Consider the following 22538-nt stretch of genomic DNA (forward strand, 5'->3'; position numbering starts at 1 on the left):
TTAACTCCACACAATCTATAGTTGCCAAGTTTGAAAAATACTGGTCTAGAATTTATAGATCTTTTTTTTATTTTCTTCTCAATGTAATGCTTTAACTCTTATAAAGTTGCAGTAAAATGTACCTGCAAGTCCCATGAAGTTAGGTAAAATTAAGGAAGCAAAAACTACCCAGGTTCCAATAAGATGTTTTTAATATTAGTCTGGGTAAATATAAAAATTTGAAATCTCTCAACAGAGAAAAAAGACAGTGTCTCTGAATTATTTAAAACTCTTTATCCTCGATTTCTTGCCATCTGGGTTAAGTTGCTTTTGATGAGACAAGTTGTCAACTAACTTGCTTATGATTGTCTTGTGATTGCTTTTGTCTGTTGTCTCTTCCATTCCTTTCCAAACCTTTCAACAATGTCTCACGCTCTGCTTTGGACAGAATATCCAGCATCTATTGTTCTGCTTTAAGAAATTTTGATGTTGCTTCAAAACAGTGGTTCATTTACATTTTCCCAATATTATATTGTTTCCTCGTGTTGCTCTTGTCAATCATGTTTACCTATATTTTTCTTTCATATATTCCTAGTCTTCCTGTCATTTGATTTTCCAACTTCCAATAACTTCTTCCAAAAATCCAAGCTTTTCCATTTCCTGATATTTGAATCCTTGTGAATTTTCAATCCTGCCAACTTCATGGGTTGAAATATTCTGATACAGAATCAATACAAATTTCATAAGCAACATTCCGTGGTTTTATAACTGTTTCACTAACATGCACTGGAGACTTTGATACTTGAAGCATGATATAGTTCTGATATTTTTCCTGCCACAGATTGCTCTGATGTCTCAGCATTTTATCTTACAGTTGATGAACGAATGGAAAAGTGTGTGCTAGATAAAATTTCTCCACTGAATATTTGTGAATTAGAGTTTTATTCCATTAGACCTATTGAGTTCCAATGATTTGTTTTGCATACAACCATGATTTTATTTACTTTAATTGCTAAACCAATCCCCATTCAAATGTTTCCATACTCCTTCTCCCAATTTTAGCACCTGCTGTTGATGTACTAATCAAATGTATATATTAGACCTACCTGCATTAATAGGCTTTTAATTGTATATGAAACCATAGATGGATCCAGGTGTGGTGATGTCACCAGGTTGAGGGTTAAACTTCTCATCTTTCAAGAGAAAGTTAACTAATGATCTCATGTACAGCTGTTAGATTGTCCAATATCAAAGACAATTTGAGCGATTTTGGAAATTCTGGTGGGACCATTGCCCAAAAGAGTTGTTTTAGGGAGCTTTTTGAGTCTATTACCTGGATGAATTGGTCTCTAAACCAGTCTACTGATCTCAAATAGCAGAACTAGGCTTAAGTGTTATACTGCTTCATAAGCTCTTTTGAGATTTGATTTTGAAGCTGATGCTTGGATTTCTCTATGTTTCAGGTTCCAATTAGCAATTTCCCCCTTTGCTTTAGTTTCATTAATGTTGAACAGAATACTATCTCTGAACATATATTTATATAAAATGTAGCTTCTGCCCTTCTGGATATGCATAATACTTATGTACTGGAACCTGTTATATATTATACTAGCAGGTGATAATTATCTTTAAATTAACACATTTTTGCTATGTGACCCTATTGTATGACATATCTACTTATCTTATGGGAAATGAGAACAGTCTTACATTGTAGGCCCATTTTAAATTTGCTTTGGCTATCTAGTTCTCCCCAGATTTAATGAGTATAGTTCCCATCATGCATAGTCAATGCAACCACTACATCTGTTAGATATATTTTTGGGATGAGCTTTTGAGTGAATCTTGACTTCTGGTGACTTTCTGGATAAGCCCATGAAGTTTTCTTGGCAATATTTCTTGGCTGCCCATCTCCTTCCTAGGGCTGAGAAAAAGTGATTGGCTGAGGTCACTCTGATGGCTTCATGCCTATATCAAGACTAAGATACATGGTCTTCAAATTTCTAGCCTAATGCTTTTAACCACTACACAAACTCTCTCAACATGATGTACTAAGGTGTTCTGACCCAGCCTTAGCAGAAGCAAGAAACAGACTCCTTGTCAAAAAAAAAAAAAATCCTCTTTATTTACCTTTTGTGAATTAATTGCATTCACCCACCGAAAACTCCAGACAATAGCCCTTCAAGGAGTTAACTGTAGTACAGACCTTATCAGTTCCTTGTAATAATTGCAAAGCCGTAAGCTCCCAGCTGAAAGGCTGCAAATTAAGTTCTGGCAAGCAGTCTTTGTGGCACTAAACACAATGAACAAAATCTTCAGAAATACGAATTGTTGTCTCCTATGACAGCAACTCCCCTTTCCTTCTATTTATTCCCCAGCCAAGGAGGGGCGATTCAGTGTCCACGTGTGCTTTGCTTCCCGAGTCAATTCCTTGTCCTCTGCTGCTCACCTCTTTTAATTGCTCTGTTCATACGTGCATCTGGAACAGGCCCCAGCTGTTCTTCTTCCTCATTCATATCAGCCTCCAAAGGCAGCTGCCTCTCCGGTGGCTGGGAAATGTCAGAAAGCCCTGGCTCTATCTCTGCATCTGACCCAGAGCATTCATCAGAGCCTTCCCCAGACTCCAGCACTGGCCCACGTTCCTCCCCAACCTTCTCATCATCTGAGTTTGCTGCCAGCAGAGCTGGCGGGCCACAACATGAGCTATTATAAAAGTAACATAAAATTAAAGCATTTTCTTTTGCAAGAAAAAACTCCAAGAGCAACATGAAGTTTAGGTCTCCATATGAAATCCAAAACGTTTCAGATTCAGCCTTGGAACAAAATATTGATTAAGTGCCATCAAGTTGGGATCAGTTCTTAGCAACCACATATATAGAGTTTATCCAGGAGGATCTGTTCCCATTGCCATTTGAATGGAAATTATAATATTTTATCTACATATTTATTGGTGGGAAAACTCATCCAATATATGCCAATTAGAGGACATGATGCAAATTACTGTTTTATCTTCCAAAACCAGGAGGTATTTTATCTTCCAAAATCAGCAGATGAACCAAGAACAAGAACCACAAAGTTATACAGAATTTTCAATCAAAGGCAGTTTTAATATGTGTATATATTAATAGGAAGCCCCTGTGGAGAAAAAATTGTTTTACAACTTTACAGCTGATAGGGAATGAGATAAGCAGATAAAGGAGACTTATCCTTCATAGTATGAAAGCATTACATTCTTTGAAAGGCAACATAGCAGCTGTGATTTATGAGAAGTGTCAAGGCTCTAATTGTTATTATCACAAGCTGACCCCCATATCTCATTGTGGAAAGATGGAGAGAGATAAAGAAACATAACAAGAGTCATCCTTGTATCCTCCTTTCAAGATTAAGTTCTTTAATCAATTAGTCAGTGAAGGAACAACATGGCAGAGCAGTAATCTTATGATTCTTAATGTTGACATCGGAGAAATACAACTAAAAGCATGTAATACTATACTTGTATAAGCAAGCATTTAGTAGATCACATGCAAAGTGCAAGCATGATGCGAACCGGTGGTAAAACTGATTAGAACCCACCACTGACCTTAACATGCATAAAGATAAAAACACAATATTGTATGTATGTAATGTATTGCTCTGCAATGAATTTGTGCCTCACAAATGACATCTTACAGCTGCTAGTCAGAAAGGATTTGCAGCTTCCTATATCAAGTCAAGTCAAGAATCTCTAAAGAATTATCCAAAACACGCTGCCTATGTAACTAATCCAAAATGCAGTACAAAAGCACTTAAAGTTATCTAAGTATTAGTGATTATCGAGAATATTATCTAATATTATAAAGAAGCATAGCAACATAAGTCGTGCCTGAAATCCATGGAACTGAAATTCATGGAAATGTTAAATATAAATTCCCATCCCTCTCAGGAAATGGAGTTCAGTTGAAGCCCTGGTTAGATTTTTATTTTATTTTTTGACCAATTATGGCTATATATGACTCTTGAATGTTTACAATGTTGTCTTCAGGTGTCTTTGTTAGTCTGAAAATCTCACCCAAATATTGTCTATATTGGTTGGAGAGGGTGGGGTGAAATGTTTCTAATGGCAAAGGCATGTGGCTTCACTAGTGCAGAGGAAAAAGTGACAAAGGGGTGTTGAAAAGGAAGGTTAAATGATAACTTCTCTCTGGTAGGGTGAACTCTAGCTGAACAAAAGGATAAAGCCCCAGCAGCAGCTGTAATGACAAGCTCTGTGAACAAAATGAATTTGAAGCTTACCTTCTTTTGTAGAGCTGACAGTTTATACGTTAATTGTTTTTTCCCCCACAGTTGTTAACACCTGTATTGGTCTGAGTCACTTTGGTCAACACTACACAGAAGCAAGCAAACACAGGTGGAACCATTTGAGCAGTTTTTGTAGTGTAAATAGATAATAATCCAAAAACCATCTCTCTTCCTACTAAGACCCATCCAATACATCATTCTACATCTTAGATGTAAAATATACCCTATTTTCCCAAAAATAAGATATCTCCTGATAATAAACCCAATCGGGCTTTTGAGCGCATGCGCTAAAATAAACTTCCCCCTGAAAATAAGCCCTCTCCGAAAATATTTAACCACAGAGCTGGAAATCAGGTAAGATGGCAAGAGGAGCCCCATCCAGCTCCACAGGCCCCAAAATAATAAGATCTCCCCAAAAATAAGGCCAAGTGCTTATTTCAGGGTTCAAAAAAATATAAGACAGGGTCTTATTTTCGGGGAAACACAATAGTTAGATTGAATTTTGACTACTTTCTGGCTGTTCCATTCAACTTTAGGGCCTCCAAGCTGTGCTACAACTTCCCAAATTTCCAGCAAGTATGAACAATGCTATCAAGTGAAGGAGGATCAATGTCTTCATTTTTAATTTATTTTAATTTATGCCCTTGAATTAGTGTTGACTCCTGACAATCAGGGGTGAAATCCAGCAGGTTCTGACAGGTTCTGGAGAACCAGTAGTAGAAATTTTGAGCAGTTCAGAGAACTGGTAGCAGAAATTTTGAGTAGTTCGGAGAATCGGCAAATATCACCTTTGGCTGGCCCCAGATTTTGCAATATCCTTCCCCCAGGAATGGGGAGGAGTGGGGATTTTGCAGTGTCCTTCCCCTGCCACATCTACCAAGCTATGTCCACAGAACCGGTAGTAAAAAAAAATGGATTTCACCACTGCTGACAACTGTCTGGATCCTCCAGTTTTCTTGGCAAGGTTTTTCAGGATTGATTTGACATTGCCTGCTTCCTATAGATAAGAGAGATTGACTGACTCAAGGTCAACCAGGTAACTTCATATCCAAAATAGATGGTCATTTTAGACTGTTACCAGAATGGCCATCTATACAAAATGTCCTGGTTGTCCTGAAGATGTCAATATCATAGAATCACTAAGTTGGACAGGGTCAATCAGCCATGGGATTAGTGGTGGGATTCAAGTAATTTAACAACCGGTTCTCAGCCCTAATGATTTCTTCCAACAACCAGTTTACCAACTGTTCAGAAAGTTAACAACCGGTTCTCCTGAAGTGGTGCAAACTGGCTGAATCCCACCACTTCATGAGATCCAACTCCCTGCAGGAATGTAATTTAAAGATTCCCATCTCCAATAGAAGTTTGTCCAGCTCCTATTTAAATTATTCACAGACATTTCTAAAGGCTTCTCTTCCTGGAAGGTGGTCCTTCTGGAACATGATATCCAAGAAAAGTGTTCCTCAAGGTTTTCATTCATTTGAGGATGCCAGTAGCTTTCAAGAGGGTTGTTTTCTTTTTACAGTAACCAACTAGATGAACTGGGCAGGGGATGGGAAAGAAGTAGCAATTAGTACTTTACAACCTTCCAATAGAAGTAGGAAATATCACTTCACAACCTGTCAATGTTCAAGTGCAATCAGAAAAGGACATACCCATAGATAGTAAGGAGAGTGATAAATGGGTTAGTAAGGACAATTATTGATTGTTTGACTTCGTCAACAAATATCCTGGCATTCTCTGCTCCCTGAACTGGATAGAAAGTGTAGTAGTGTCAGATTAGCACTAAGAAATATTCATTAACTAATTTGATTTCCTTTAACCCCATATTTGGCTAACAAAATGGATAATGACGTAAGCTGAATCATCTGAACACCCTCTGAATACTGTATTAAAACTTCTCAGTTAAAGTTTTTTAAATCTCATTCACTTTAGGACTTGGATGAGTTTATGAAAGGAGAGCATTCAGGGCATGTCATAATAATAAAATATACCATTTTGAGACGGGGGAGGGGGGAGGGGGAGAGAGGAAGAGAGAGAGAGAAAGGGAGAGGGAGGGAGAGATCTAAATATATATATTTTTATAATTCTAAGAAGAGTGAAACCTACAAAAAAGATCCTCCATCAGGTAATACAAAATTTGTCAACCACTGCAGCCATTTTTCACTCCTGTTTTTATTGTTTTTAAATAAAACATTGATCAAATCTGCTCTTTGTAGAAAGTTGTACTATGGCATTTTGGATCTGCCCTACTGACAAGGGCAGTTCTTTCTTAGATATGCTTGGGCATTATGTGATTTTTTTCACCACATTTTAATGCAAACCCATTAATATTGCAGACTAGCTGAGTGCCCATTCTGAGAAAGCACTTTCCCCACTGCCCTATTAATCCTATCTTTTCTTCCTTAACTCCTTCAGGGAGTGTCTCTCCTTGTATTTTACTGTCCATCAATTAAAATGATCTGGGGATTTCCTCTGGTTATACTATAACCAAAAAAAGCCTAGTCTGTTGTCACTGACAATAAGATTTCTTGGTAGTGGCACCTGGCTGTCAAACAGTAATTCCATGGAGGTTAAATTTGAATCAACATTGGCTAGTTTGGTGATGAGAAAGCCCTGTTAGGAACAGTTACAGTATATAGGCCTTGTTTGTTTAGCCAGTAGAAATGACATGAAGAGAAATAATCTTCAAATATACAAAGGCTGTCACACAGAAGTGAGAATGGATTTACCATCTATTATCCTTGAGGGCTGGACTAGAACTAGAGATTAAAACTATGAGGAAGCAGTTCAGACTAAACATCAGTAAGAACTTCCTTATTGTACAACCAGTGGTGGGTTGCTAGTGGTTCTACCTGGATTGGCAAACTGGTAGCAGTGGCGGTGGGAGGCTCCGCCCACCCGCGCTGGCTGCTTCTGTGCATGTGCAGAAGCATCGCGCACATGCGTGAGCATGCGCACATGCATGAGCGAACTGATAGCAACGGGTTTTGCAACCCAATACTGTGTACAACCTTTAAATTAATAGAACAGGCTAAATAATCTCTATCACCTTCAATTCTATGGGTCTAAGATTATTGTATTCCAATAGGACTTTTATTTAATAATATACAACACGGGTGTCAAACCCGCCACATCACATTGCCATCACATGACATATCATGACTTTTTTCCCTTCCCGGAGCTGGGGTAGGTGCGGCCGTGGTCCACGAGTTTGACACCCCTGATATACAGCATTCAATTACACACAGACATATTATTTTTTTTCAAGATTTTTTTTATTTTCAAACAAAAAGCATCATCTTTTCAAACAATTACAGACAGTGTATCAGTTGGTTAGCATCCTTTTGTGCTCACAAAATCTTCAAAATATTGATATATGACACATGCTTCTTTTCCCAAAAACAAATTTTTATACATTTTATCTTAATTTCACTTCATGTATCATATTTCATCTCCATGTTTTATTTTCTATCCAACGATAAAACAAACCCCATATCAAATAATAATGATTATCTTCCTGTTCTCTTATTTCAAATGTCAATTTACTCATTTCAGCACACTCCATCATTTTCTTAATAATTTCTTCATCAGTGGGTATTTTCTCTCCTTTCCATTTTTTTGCAAATACAATTATAGCCGCTGTTAAAACATTCACCATTAAATATTGCAGTTCTTTATTATATATCTCTGGTAAGATCCCTAATAAAAATATCTCTGGTTTAAAGTCAATATGTCTCTTTATCATTTTTTCCAACCACGTGTGTATCTTAGTCCAATATCTCTTTGCTTCTCCGCATGTCCACCACATATGGTAATATGATCCTGGCGTCTGGTGACACTTCCAGCATTTCTCCGATTTATTCTTAAACATTCTGGCTATCCTCGCCAGGGATAGATGCCACCTGTAAAACATCTTATACAAATTCTCCTTATATGCTGTAGACATTGTCATCTTATAGTTATTTTTGCCATTTTTCTAGATCAGTGGTTCTCAACCTTCCTAATGCCGCGACCCTTTAATACAGCTCCTCATGTTGTGGTGACCCCCAACCAGGGGTGGGTTCTAAATTTTTTTTACTACCGGTTCTGTGGGCGTGGCTTATTTTGTGGGCGTCGCTTGGAGGTCATGTGACTGGGTGGGCATGGCTAGCTGGCCATGTGACCAGGTGGCCATGGCTATGTGTATAGGGACTACTCAGAGGGCTGAAAAAAGTTATTTTTGACTGGTCCTCGCACTTTTGACTGGTCCTCACACTTATGACCATCCTCACATTTATGCCTGTGCAGCATTCTTAACAACCATGTCACTCATTTCACAACTGCTTCTCTTCAACATGGTATAAGATAGGGCAAAAAACGTAAAATGTGAGGACAGTCGTAAATTCGAGAACTGGTCAAAAGTGTGAGGATAACTTTTTCAGTCCTCTGAGTAGTCCCTGTGCACAAAAGGACTACCCAGAGGGCTGAAAAATGTGATTTCTGGCAGGTCCTCGCACTTTTGACCGGTCTTCGCAGTTATGACTGGTCATCATTTATGCCCATTGTACCATTCTTAACAACCGTGTCACTCATTTCACAACTGCTTCTCTTACCATGGTGACAAGATAGGGCAAAAACATAAATTGTGAGGACAGTCGTAAGTTCGAGGACTGGTCAAAAGTGCGAGGACCAGTCAAAAATAACTTTTTCAGCCCTCTGAGTAGTCCATATGCATAAAAGGATACAGCAATAGAGAGGGATGAAGGAAGGGAAGGGAAATTAGAGTAGGAGTGAGGGTAAGAGAAGGAGGAAGAGAGGAGGGGAAGGAGAAAGGAAGAGGAAGTAAGGAGAAGAAGAAGGGGGGAAGAGAAAGTAAGAAGGAAAGAAAAGACAGAAGTGGTAGGTTTGAAGAGAAAGATTGCTGTACAATAAAAAAGATGAAAGGGAAGAAAGCCAACCCCAAACAAATATAAAGATATTAAGATAAAGAATGAATTGTTAAACTTTAAAGAATAAAAGAGAACAAATAGGAATAAACAGCAATAATTAGAAACACACATACAAACATACAACGTATTTTCTTTGAACAGAGTATTTGGCCGGTCCACAAATTTAAACAGTTGTAGGAGGTTAGCACCCCTTTCCTAGAAGAATGAAATATTTTGGGAAATATTAAAAAGGCAGAATATTATATTTCCCTGGATGAGAAATGGAGAAGCATATTTTACAGACAAAGCAGCTCCCACCTTCCTGCCCCCCACCCTTTGTTAATGGGCCAGAGGCAGAAAGTCAATCCTTTGTCAAAGGACATTTGCAACACAATAGCAACAGAAACTAACACAATGGGCCCCATCAAGCCATGTGATCCTGTCCACCATTAAAACATCTTTCCAAACAGTCTCCATGTTTCCAGTGTCTTTTCCCCCACTTGGAGCAGAACCCAGAAGGATATTTCTTCCAGCACAGTATTTAGTCATTTCAATTAAATTTACAATTTCTATATTTCCTTTTTACCATATTTATTCCTCATCTATTTTTTAAAAAAACCAATATTACCCTTCATCCTCATCTCTAATCTTAATCAAATTCAATTTTTCCCTTCTATTCTATATTATACCCCTTTGCATTGTCATCTATTTTCATATCCATCCTCACATTGGTTAATTATGTAATACAGTTATTTAATACAAATTCAACATTTTAATATAAATCAATTAGTTATATAACTATCTTTTTTGGTATATTAATCAATATGAACATGAATATTCCAATTATTTCCATGCAATCCAATTTCTTACAAATCAATTAATTATATTTACCAATAATAATAAACCAAATAATTTCCCCCATATATTCCTCCAAACCACAACTTAACCGTTTCTGCTTTCAACACAATATACAATTAATAGTATCTCAATTATTACAATTCCCTAGTTAAATAGAGCTTTTTTTCTTTTGTGTTTTAAAATCTTCAACCTCCTCTTGCCCTAAATTTCCCATTGTTGCAGTTTTTTGGTGAGGAAAAAGAAAAAGAAATCTCTGCCTCATTTTGTCACGTTACAGCTAAGACCCTGCTTTCGCTTTCTCTTTTCAGCATAGCTAGGGAGAAAAAAACTTGCTCCAGGAATTTACCTCTTTGCAGCTAGCTCTTTGAAGCCCCGCGGCAAGAATTTAAAGTTTTTTTTCCCTCTAGCCATCAGCTGGGACTCCGGAGGCAGCAATAGATTGGGAGTGGGCGGGGTAAGCGAACGGCGACCGGGCGATCCAACAGAGGCAGAGGGTGAGGGTGAGTGAAGGGGGGGGGGCGAGAGAGGGCTTTGGCGACCCCTGTGAAATGGCCGTTCAACCCCCAAAGGGGTTGCGACCCCCAGGTTGAGAACCGCTGCTCTAGATCAATACCATGACCAAATTTTTTTCCCCAAGCTATCATTGGTTCTTTAACTTGTTCTTCTTCCAGTTTCATCTCTAACAAATATCCATGTAGTTTTTTAATTACATGGTCATCAGAGCCCATTAAAATCTTATCTAAATTAGTCAAAACATTATAAAAACCTTCTTGTTTGAGATCTTCTTCATAGCTGGAGTGTATTTGCATATATGAAAACCAATCCATTTTATATCCCAAATCTTCTAATTCTTGCTTTAATTTAATTTAAGGCATGAAAATTCGAAAAGAGGAATACAAATTGCAAGCCTTTGCTGATGACCTGGTCTTTATAATAGAAGAACCATTAAAAACAATAAATAAACTGATAGAAACTATAGGTGAATTTTGGAAAGTAGCAGGTTTGAAAATTAACAATGATAAAACAAAGATAATGACTAAAAATATGTTGAAAAAGCAAAAAGAAGAATTGATGGAGATATCAAAGATGCAGGTCACAAACAAGACATAATATTTGGGGATACATTTGACAGTAAGATGTAGTGCACTTAAAGAAAATAATTATAATAAGCTTAAACAACAGATAGGGCAAGATTTGGCGAAATGGAAAACTTGTAGTTATCACTGATTGGAAGGATTTCAACTATTAAGATGAATGTTTTACCTAGAATTCTGTACTTATTTCAGGCAATTCTAATTAAGTTGGAGAAGGAATTTTTTGAGGACTTGAATAAAATGATATTGAAATATATTTGGCAGGAGAAAAAGGCGAGGATGAGATTAAAGTTGTTATAGGACGCTAAAATGAGGGGTGGTTTTGGCTTACCTAACTTTGAACTTTACTATCAAGCAACATGTTTAATGTGGATTAAAGAATGGATAACTTTGAGAAATACAAGATTACTGAATCTGGAGGGCCATGATTTATTGATGGGTTGGCATGCTTACTTATAGTATAAAGGTGCAAAAATACAGGGGTATTTTAGAAGACATCAGATACGGGAAGCTTTATTGTTGAATTGGGAGAAGGTCAAAAAGCAATACTATTTGAAAATTCCAGTCTGGGTATCTACAATTGAAGCCTTTACATATTCGATAGTATTTAAAAGGGAACAAATTGTTAGGTACAGTAAATTACTGAATTAAAAGGGTGAACTTAAATTAAAGCACACAGACTTATTGTTTAGATTTTAAATAACCAAGATATCATAAACATATAACATTGTTATGACTAAACTGATGAAGCTAGTATATCTCAAACTGTAAAAATGTGTTACTTATGATATTATCCATTTAACAACAGAAAATATATTGCTATGGTTAGCAACAGAGTATATGATTGAGAAACTATGTTTGGCTTCAAGAGAATTTCATAGTGTTCTTATCTCATCTCATCTGTCTGTCTGTCTGTCGCTATCCATCCATCCATATCCATCCATCTCTCTCTCTCCTGAATATGTGTGTATGCATATATATGTATACTGCATACATGCATTTAACTTGATATTTTCTCTACTTATCTCTTTATTTAATCAGTATATGATTATTTTGCCACATTGTTAGAAGAAACAGCATACATTTATTAACATTAAGTTTATTTTCAGAAAAATCCTTTCCCAAATAAGTAGATTTTCATCCCAGTGAATCAATTACATTTATCAGAACATGGAGGTCTTATATCAGTCATATATTTATTAGCTAAGAGTATACCCTGCTGTTTAAGTGATTAGTCACTAGCTGGAGCCAGGCAAATGTTTTGGGATCTTCCCTCCAACTAACTATGCTGACATTGGTATTTGGAAATTCTAAGAGCTTTATAAGCTCTTATAATTTTTTAAAAAATACGGTAACTCAAAAATAAAATAAAAGCACATTCTTTAGACAAATGATTTCTGTGGGCATGGAAAATCCATAAATTCCAGAAATTTGAGAAGTGCTTTATTTCTTGAGTCCTTATTCATCAGTTTCAGTGTGTTATTTCAGTGTGATAATGCTGTTTTGCATTATCACAAATGCTAAGTAGGCATTTGTGAAACTGCAATATATAACACAGAAGAAAACATCCACATTACCCACAAATCTGATCAAACCCCCAAGAAAGAAACCATGTGAGAAAGTATGTGAAAGTCAACGTTTCTCTTTTTATGTCTGTTTTTCAGCTGCATCAGCTGCAGGACAGATTACTACAACTAAATCTGAACACCCATACAATATCATCTAATCCCCCGAGTTTATGCACTGTTTACTTCCTTATTTTTTCATGGAGAAGTTAGCATTCAGTCCATCTGCTGAGCAGATTTCTCTTATTCCCCCATATATGTTTATGGGGGAATAAGATATGATTAATGCATTTCCCAGAGCAGATTTAGGGGTAGGCAGGAACTATAGGGGAAAAGAGACAATGGGAAATGTTGCAACATGAACACCATAAGCGTAATGCTGGATGTCAACTCATGAAGCCACCAATATCAGTTTAATTCCCTATACTGTTAACTAGAACTAGCTTGGAGAATATATGTAGAAGAGTTAGAAAGTTCTTGGACATCAAGTAGCCCTTCTTCATACCCAGTGCAGACATTTCCTTCTGAGAGATTATCCAGCCTTGCTTAAATACCTTCCAGTGAAGGAGAGTACACAACCTTGCAAAGCGAACTATTGAATAGCTTTACTATTAGAAAAAAAATCCCAAAAGTTACTGCCTGAAAGTTATTCCCTTGTATTTTAAACCCATCATTTGAAGTCCAGTTTTCTGGACCAACTCTGAACATCTCTGCCCTATCTTCTACATAACAGCCCTTCAAGTAGAACAAGCTGCTGTACAGATATTCCTTTGCCAGATAAATATATCCAGTGCCTCCAACTGCTCTAAATATTTTTTTCCTTTCTAGAATCTTCTTGTGTGCTTGGAGGTTGTGGCTCACTTTCTAGCATCAGTAGATCCTCTATGAAAAATTTAAAAAAAATATATTTTTGCCTATTTTTTTATTTGCAAAAGTATGTGTTCATTATTAGGGATGCTCCAAAACATTTTGAAGATGAAATATTTCAAGCTTAAAATATTTAACTTTGAAACAGTTATTTCTTCTTTGAAATAACTTATTTTAACTAATTTTGAACTGAGTTCCAACCATTCTGTAAGGAAGTTGTAGCAATTTAAAAATGTATGGACTTCAACTCCCATAATTCCCCAGTCAGCATGCTGAAAAACACTGCTCTAAAATGTCATAAGCCTCTGCTTGAAAGAGAATAAATTCAAACTCAGAACACTTTCAGAGTTGCTACAAGACAGAGCTGGAAAACAATCTTATATGACACTTAGGCGAGCTTCTGCCAATATAGGCAATACCAATTAATGCAAAACAACTTTTCAATATAAGATAGGCTTAAGTTCCTAAATATATTTTCACTGCAGTTCTATAATCTGTTCAGAAATAAAAATTAGGAATTCAACCTACCTTAAGGTAGATGAACAGAGGACTATTCTTCCTTGTACCTAATGGAAGAGAAGAAAATGACTAAATAAGAGTGGACTCTTTTGGTTACCTATAGTCATGGACTAGCAGATTGTCCATACAGTATCTAGTAAACAGGTACTGTTTTGGTCTATATGTGTACGTGTTCAAATATATCAACAGTTAAACTAAAGAAAGGGACACAATAATAACACTTCAGTTCCTGTGTACTGCAGTTTTGAACTTAATGAAACATTTGTGTTTATGCTTGAACGTCATCTCTATGCATGCTAGAAGATCAAGTACTTTCAAGTACTTTGGGAAAATGAGTGTTAGTGTTCATTTATTTATTTTATAAAAATTCTAATATTTACAGTCTGGGCCATAGATTAAAACAAAATGTTCACAGATCTTACCACAAGTCAAGCATTGCTCAACTGGTTTTCAGTCACACAACCATATGGCTCTGGTGTTTTGTTTTGTTCCTTCTTCTTCTTCTTTTCACAGAGAGCAGTAGGAAAATTTTGCATTCCACAAGTGGAATTTAAAATGTTGCTAATGTATTTAAATCCTCTTTTCCCAAGAAGTATAATTAATTATGACTGTACTTTATAAAAAATGTCATTACAACAATTTAGCAGATGGCAGGCACAAAAGGCCAGTTCTTTAGATGGAGGGATAGATATATTTGTACTGAATTAGTAATGGTTTAAACTTTCTCATAAATAGATGTTGATTAATTTTAAATCCATTTGTAAAATCTCCATGTTGCCAGAAACTTTCCTGAAACCACAAAGGAAAGCTTGATAAAAACCACAAGTTAATCCAGCCTAATATGCACATTTTTAAAAAATCCCTAAAAGGATTACAGCTTTCTTTTTTTTTAACAGACTGGTTATATCATACTCACTTTGCATGTTGGATTTTGCTTTCTGACAATCATCTCATTCTACTTGATAGAATTATGTGTTTTTATACATTAGTGTAACAAAATGTCCAAATAATTTATATTTAACTTTACGCTCTGCTTGGGATTTCTTACTGACTATGTGTCATGGGCCTCTTTCACACTAGTGAGTAGAAACAGTATTTGGTCCAGTCAGGAAAGCAATAACTGAAAAACTTTTTGAAAGTTTTGTCAGTTATTTTAGTAATGTTATTTTGAATTGATTCATTCAGCTATTGATTCATTGTAAAAAAATATCTATGTAGAAATTATCTTCTCTTCATCAAAGAACACAGCATGTATAGAAGGATGTTCCTCTTTTTACCTAAGTAATAACTTTGTATGATCCTTTCTCTTGTACAGGTAGATGCAGCAAATAATGGCTTTTTTCTTTTTCTTAAGAGTCATTACTACACTTTTACATTCAAATATCTTTATAATTACATTCATGTCCATTATAAGAAGACCCACAGTCACAGCTAGAAAAATGTTGAAACATATTTTAATCATAGATAAAGAATCTTATGCTGGTCTATGACCAAAATAAAAATTCGATTTGAATAAGAAACCTAGTATGGCTCAAGAGGAAGAATATTTCCCTCACACATGTCAGCACAATGGATGACCTCATGGTCCAGGATGGATAGATGGGAGGGAGAGAGGGAGGGAGGGAGGAAGGAAGGAAGGAAGAAAGGAAGGCTTAATTCAGAAATGTACAATCAGCATTAACATACCTAAAATTCAAGAATTCCTAGTGCATGAGAATAAACCCAATTCTCCAATTTCAGATCCTTGTATAGCCAAAATGTACCACACAAGAGAGGTTGAGAAAAATCTTGAGATCTATGGAAGAATTCAGAGTAAGAACAATCTTAAGTACCTCCTGCCTCAAACAAAGAGACAAATGTTTTTCGAAACTTCTTGTTGTCTTCATGTTATCTATTTTGTAATAGCAACAGAAATGTACATACAGTTGTTCCCTAACAAAATATCACATTTTTTCCTCACAATACACCAGAGAAAACTAGTGTATAATATTCCCAGCATATCTGAAGCCCAGAAAACATCCACAATTCACTTTCTAAGCAAATCCCTGCAGAATTAACAATATAGGTCTGCACCCTTGTTTTGTACTTTGTACTTTGAGGCACAATTTAACAATTACTTTGTGCCTGACTGCAATCCTGTATCATTGCTATTTTAATTCAGAGCATTTTGAACCACAACAAAAAACAGTTTGAATTATGTCTGTTCCCTGTAATTACATACTTGCAAGAAACAACTCATCATCCTACTAAGACTGTTGCCTGATCTACTCCCATCAAACCAATGATGAAACCCTTATGCATTTTCCATGCATTTCAGTAGGATCACAAGAGATATAACAGGTTACATTCAAACTTGTTCTTTCATGAATAGAAGGGATTCCTCTACTAATGGGTTGCCCCATGCTATGGATCGAAGGATCTGTGAACAGAAGTGGGCCATAGGCAATTCTCAACAATTCTCCTTTTTCCCCTTTGACTTTCACTTCTTCCCTGTTAGTTTTCACATTGTTTTGAAGGACACTTCTGCTTTCTGAGGTAAATTTTGCAGAAGCATAAGAAGAGTCAGGAAAAATGCTTTGAATTCTGAACTCATCCTGGAAACAGAAATATAAATTATCACATTTTTATTCCAGCATTCTCCCACATTGGCCAGCCATACATCTTGGGAAGCTCTTAAGAAGAATATGACCATAGTAGCATATCTCCAGGCATGTGTCTCAAAGCTATTGCTAGTAAGAGATATATTGCACCTGATAGTATATCCATCATAATTGCTAACTACTGATAGCTCCCATGATTTTTAAAATACCTCTTAAAATGATTGCTAAATCTCCCAATAGGGTATTCTATATACATTGTAATCCCTGAATACCTTACTATTTTTCTGCACAGGATAATCCCACTGCTAAGAAATCAAAATAATTTTTCTTCTGCACTCTACATACTAATTACATTTTTATTTTACTCCAATCCATTTTTACTTATTCATTATGAACATATTTGTACAATCACTTATATACCACCTCATCAAATTGTTCTTGGAAGTTTATAAAATAAAACATGCAATATGAAATAGAATAAAAAGCAACAATGAAGACTGGTAATGCCCTATATTAGAAATTAACTTGAAGTATTGATTTCAGTTGAATTTAAATTGGGCTAATATTCTCAGCAGTGGGACAAATGCAATTAATTCATAAAAGGCTCTAATGATTCTATTTCAATTTAGTTACATTTGTGATATCACAGATCTTGAAAAAGATGACTTTTACTAATAGAAAATGGTCTGCAAACAAATCATAATTTTGAAACCACCTGAGAGACTATGCATTTTGTTAGGATCACAGGAAATGAAGAAATTTTGTTAGCTGAATCATAGCATTAAAATGTGAATCTTGTTTCTTTAAAAGAAAACATTACAACTGCTTGATTTTATCTAATGTTTCTTTTTCCCACAAGACATTCCCCAAGTCATTACTGTTCATATAATGTAGCTTATTTATAGAAGGCGAAGAAAACAAAACATACTATGGAATGTGTTTAGTGATACCCTATTAAAATTCTTATAAGTCCATAATTCTTATAAATTCATGCATGCTATGATGCTATCACAAATAGGGTGACTATGGTAAATTAGAATGCTTGGAACCTTAAAAGAACCCATTGATTGAAACTGAAGGTAAGATTTTCCTGTTAATTCTTAATGATGTAAAAAAAAAAAAACAACTACCACCTCTTTCCCTACTTCCTTCAACTTCTGTTAATGGGGAAGACATCTTCAATTCAATTTTTTATAGAAGACCACAGCAGACTCATATGAGAAAGTAATCACTCTGAGTTCTTCCTTGCATAGAAATAAAGACAGATGTTCAACTTTCTGTCCAGTTTCACCAAACAGATGAACTTAAAAGAAACTGCAAAAAATATGTTTCTTCTTAAAAGCAAATTATAAAAACCAATCTCAAAATGTTATTTTATCTGTAAACATGAATAATAGTTATTTTTAGGAACAACAGTTTATTGGCAATTTCAGTAGAAAATGCTGATTAAATGTTCCCAATTTAAGTGTTCTTATGCGATGTTCCATTCATGTAAACATGTCTAATTGTTCCTAATGACAAGACGGCCTACTATTAGCCAGGGCAGGCAACAGATGTTGAGGAATCTTGAGAGATGGTTGGCTGCTGAAGGACAGAGATTTATGATCCTTGTACTTCCCATCACAGGTTCTGAACATCATTCAGATACCAATTCAGTTGGTTTGGGGATTCGAGAAGGGCAACATCTTGTTCTTTATTTCAAGTGACTTCCCCCCCCCCCACCAAGCATATGTGTGGACTGCTCATCATATGATTGAAAATGACATTATCAATGGAGTGTATACAGCTATACACAAAAAAGGATCCACCCAGTAGACAATTCATTATGGACAAGTAGTTATTCTGACAAAATGTGTTTCAAAGTGGGCACTTTGAAATTTACTGGACCTATTCATGCTTCCTTAAAAAAAATGACTTTTCAGATAAATGAACTAATTATTTATTTACTACTAGCTGGCCGTCCGCGCCTCGCTACGAAACTATGTGATCTGGTGTGATAAATTGACACTTTAAGCCTGTAGAATGTGTAACTCCGTAGCATCAGAGCATGTTAATATAAGGCAATTGGCAGTTGGAACAGAGGGGGAGGGGAAGTAGAATGTCCCAGCCCGCAAGCCTGATGAGTCACGTGCTGGCCATGCCCTCGCCCGGTTTAGCGAAGGGGTAGCATCAGAGCATGTTCATATAAGGCAACTGGCAATTGGGACAGAGTTCCTTTCAGTTGGGAAGGCGAAGTAGAATCTAACTCCTTAGCATCAAAGCGTGTGAATATAATACTGTATATGAAATAATAATGATCTGATGGTCATTTCGAAAAATCCTTTCTTAGCGAGCATCTAGAAGCCAAAAGAAACATATATGCCAAATTTCAAGTTTGTAGGCTTTACAGTTCTGGAGATTTCGTGATGATGTGTGAGTGGTTTTCGCTTTTATATATATAGATGTGAAGCCAGGAAAAGGTTTCAAATATGAAGAACCATATTTCTCCACAGTTAATGTATATAGGGGAAAGGAATAAGCCCGGTGCTCTAGCTTTGTGTACATGCAGTGATTGGCTCTTATGCGCAGTAGTTTGGCCTCTTGTTCTATGATGTAACAATTGTAACACAGTTAAAAAATATACAACGTTTGTTAATAATACCTAGTACTATTACTAATAATATTACCTAGAATTTTATACCTTGAATTTTAATGCTATTCCCTTAGCATAACACTTTCAAAGACCTCTAGGAATTACAGAATTTAGTAATTTTATACATTCAAGGCTCTCATTCATGGAGACCCAGTTTAAATCTAGCATGTAATGATTCTGGCTAAAAACTCATTTCTGTCACCCTGGACATTTGCCATAATACACCGCTAAATAGTTTGGCATGAGCATTTCACCTGCAAGGTCACTAACTTCCTTGAAATAATACCAAGTTTGTATATATGCAAAATTTTCAAAGATTAGCAATTCCATACATGCATCAGAATGCATTTTCCTTTAAACAAATCATGGTAAATCTAATACAGGTACTGAGTAGCCAGTGAATGTATAAATATACACAGTCACCACATTACTTAACTGATAATTGATTTCTTATGTAGTGAATTCAGTATTAAATATTGCCAAACATCTGTGACCATTCTGGGTTTTTAATAAATACAATTTGCTGATATAAATAGAAACTTTTTGTTGTAAATAGCAGGTCATCTGGTTAGGTAGGATTATCTGTATAGGATGTTTACATTAACTAACTCTATGAAGTTTTAAGATTTGGAATAATTTTTGGAAGAGCAGACTGTTTATTGCTAACAAATCAGATTATTATGAAACACATCTAATAGAAGATAGTTGATACTGTAGGCATCTTCACTTTCTCCAAAAATCCTATTTAGAAAATATATGATTGCACTATAAAATACTCAGATCCCACAAAGATGATGTTGATTTTCTTCTTTGCTTAAGCTTTGGTAGTCTTACTAAAAGGATGCTACTAATCTGTATTTGTCTGCAATATTGGTATAGCACATTATTTTACCTTCTTCTGACCGTAATGAATATGTTCCATAGGATAACTACTGTATCAGAGATGTGGTTCAACCTATAGTTCTGCAGCTCATGAAGTCACAGATTCCTTGTTTGTGTTTTAGTCTTGTTGAAGTAATTTTCTATTTAAAGATAGTGGGCAATTCATGACACCAAATCCTGCACACATCCCCTAGCCTATTTTCCTGAGCCTCCAACAGAAATCCTGAGCCTCCAACAGAAATCACTGATAATTCTGTTTCTTAATCTTTGAGAGTTTGTTCTGGCATTCATCCTTAACAATTTCATTCCCAAGAGATTTTGAAAACTTATCAATGAGATTCAGGACTTCAGCATTTTCTGATGTTCTTCTTGAAAATGTGGCTATATGCTCAAAATCACAGTGTAGAAATTGATTGGCTTCATTCTTATGCTTTATCTTGTGGTTGGTTCTGCAGTCAACCCCTGGTCTTGTCCTTGTGATTGCAGCTAAGCTGTTCCATTTCCTAGCATTAATAATATAGGCTATTTGATTTCTGTTCACCCCTTTATTTGCTGCTATCAATGTATATAGACATTGTTTTGGATGTTTAAAAACTCTTTTGGCAATTAAGCAGTTCACTGGGTTGGCAGAAACTGTTAAGTCCTTCTCTTGCTTCATTTCTGTTTCCAAGGCCATACTTTCAGCTACATTTTCCTCCATGCCTTTTCCTCCAACTTTGCCCTTCCAGTCTCCAATCATAAGCAGGAGATCTTGATTGTGCTTTCTATAAATTCAGATTGAATCTGACCATAAAGCTCATCAATTTTCTCTTCTTCAACATCATCATTTGGAGCATAAATGTAGAAATCTTCATATTAAAGGGATGTCTAATTGATAGGATTTAGTCATTGATTGTCAAGTCAAATACTTTCTTTGCTAACAGATTAATTGTTCTCACTGTCAGGAAATTGGTCCTTAGTTCTAGGTTGCTTCTCTCCTTGATTAATTTCCATCCATTGCTTCTTGTCCTGCTTTAGGTGCTTTGGAGAATAGGTTGACACCCCCCCTTCTTTGTGGCAGCCTATGAGATATTGAACAACTGCTATCATGTCATCTAGTCCGTCTTTTCATTAAACTAGACACACCCAATTCCTGCAACCATTCTTCATATGTTTTAGCCTCCAGTCTCCTAATCATTTTTGTTGCTCTTCTCTGTATTCTTTCTAGAGTCTCAACATTTGTATTGTGATGACCAAACCTGGATGCAATATTTCTGTTCAAATGAGTATAAAGATTTATTGCAAGTTTAAACTCTCTACAAGAATCTGAGCTACTAACAGTCAAAGGAAATGAGCAAGAATTAAGCTCATTCAATGAGCTGGACTTAAATCTCTTGTGGTGCACAGAGACTCATGAGTTATCATGCATTTGACCCCTCTCTCAGGCTCAAAGATCTGCAAATAGAAAGGCTATGAGCATGAGGTTGAATTGGAGAGCCAAATGAACCTCTCCCAATCCTATGATTCTGGAAAAAAAAATTAAAAAAAGAAAAGAGAGGGAAAATATCACTTTGGAAGCAAATAATTTGCTTCCAAAGTGATATTTGGAAAGTGAGGACCCGGATTGTGGGGGCAATAAGCTGACTTTGTATAAATATACAAAAGTATGAAGGCTATTGCTTAACGCATTGTAAGCTGCCCTGAGTGACTGGAGAAGGGCGGCATATAAATCAAATAAATAATAATAATAATAAATAATAATAATTGACAAGAAGAGAGTTGGAGTGGATGTATTTTTCCTTTCTTTTTTCCCCCTTAATTAAATTGAATTGTAGTTCTGGCATGTTCCCAAACATTTTTGTCATTAAAAAAGCAAATAATTTTTCTGACATATTAAATATTATTTCTGTCAGTGGAAATTCACTTCTAGTGCTTAATATTACCTGTGATTTATGAAATTGTATAATTGCCATATGAAACATTAATTGCAGGGTGTAATTATTTTGATAGCTCATTTTAAGCTTTCATAGTGAAATAAAAGTCACTAAACATTTTTGGATCTATATTAGATTTTATGTGTGTTGACAAAAATGAAAGTCCATCCCATCACACAATTGTTTAAAAGAGAATTTCAGATATATTTTAAATGATATTTAATGACTCCACACAGTCTTCTAAATAAAAACTCCCATCAGAACAAATGCAATTCGTGCACAAAGACCTGTGTCCTGCTTTGAAAACAACACACCCCTTTGCTGAAGAATAGCTGAAGCCACATTCCCTGTGGCAGTAAATACAATACATTAATAAATTCTAGTTTTATACCCTTTGGCAAAATCATTTATTAAGATTACTCAGAGTCTATCTAACACATGGGA

General features: G+C 35.8%; 2 long non-coding RNA genes across 2 annotated transcripts in view; one reads left to right on the forward strand and one right to left on the reverse strand.

The window, feature by feature from the left end:
• Positions 1–4329, reverse strand: part of LOC132710882 (uncharacterized) — a 28996-nt gene extending 24667 nt beyond the window's left edge. The window contains exon 1 of the long non-coding RNA XR_009621624.1: positions 4249–4329. This is a non-coding gene — a long non-coding RNA (uncharacterized LOC132710882). The remainder of the gene's footprint in view (positions 1–4248) is intronic.
• The window catches only part of LOC117677452 (uncharacterized), a 174906-nt gene that overhangs the window by 121554 nt on the left and 30814 nt on the right, over positions 1–22538 (forward strand). The gene's annotated exons all lie outside the window — the stretch shown is intronic.

Source organism: Pantherophis guttatus, chromosome 2, assembly GCF_059756535.1.
Source record: "Pantherophis guttatus breed Tessera chromosome 2, ASM5975653v1, whole genome shotgun sequence".
Lineage (NCBI taxonomy): Eukaryota > Metazoa > Chordata > Lepidosauria > Squamata > Colubridae > Pantherophis > Pantherophis guttatus.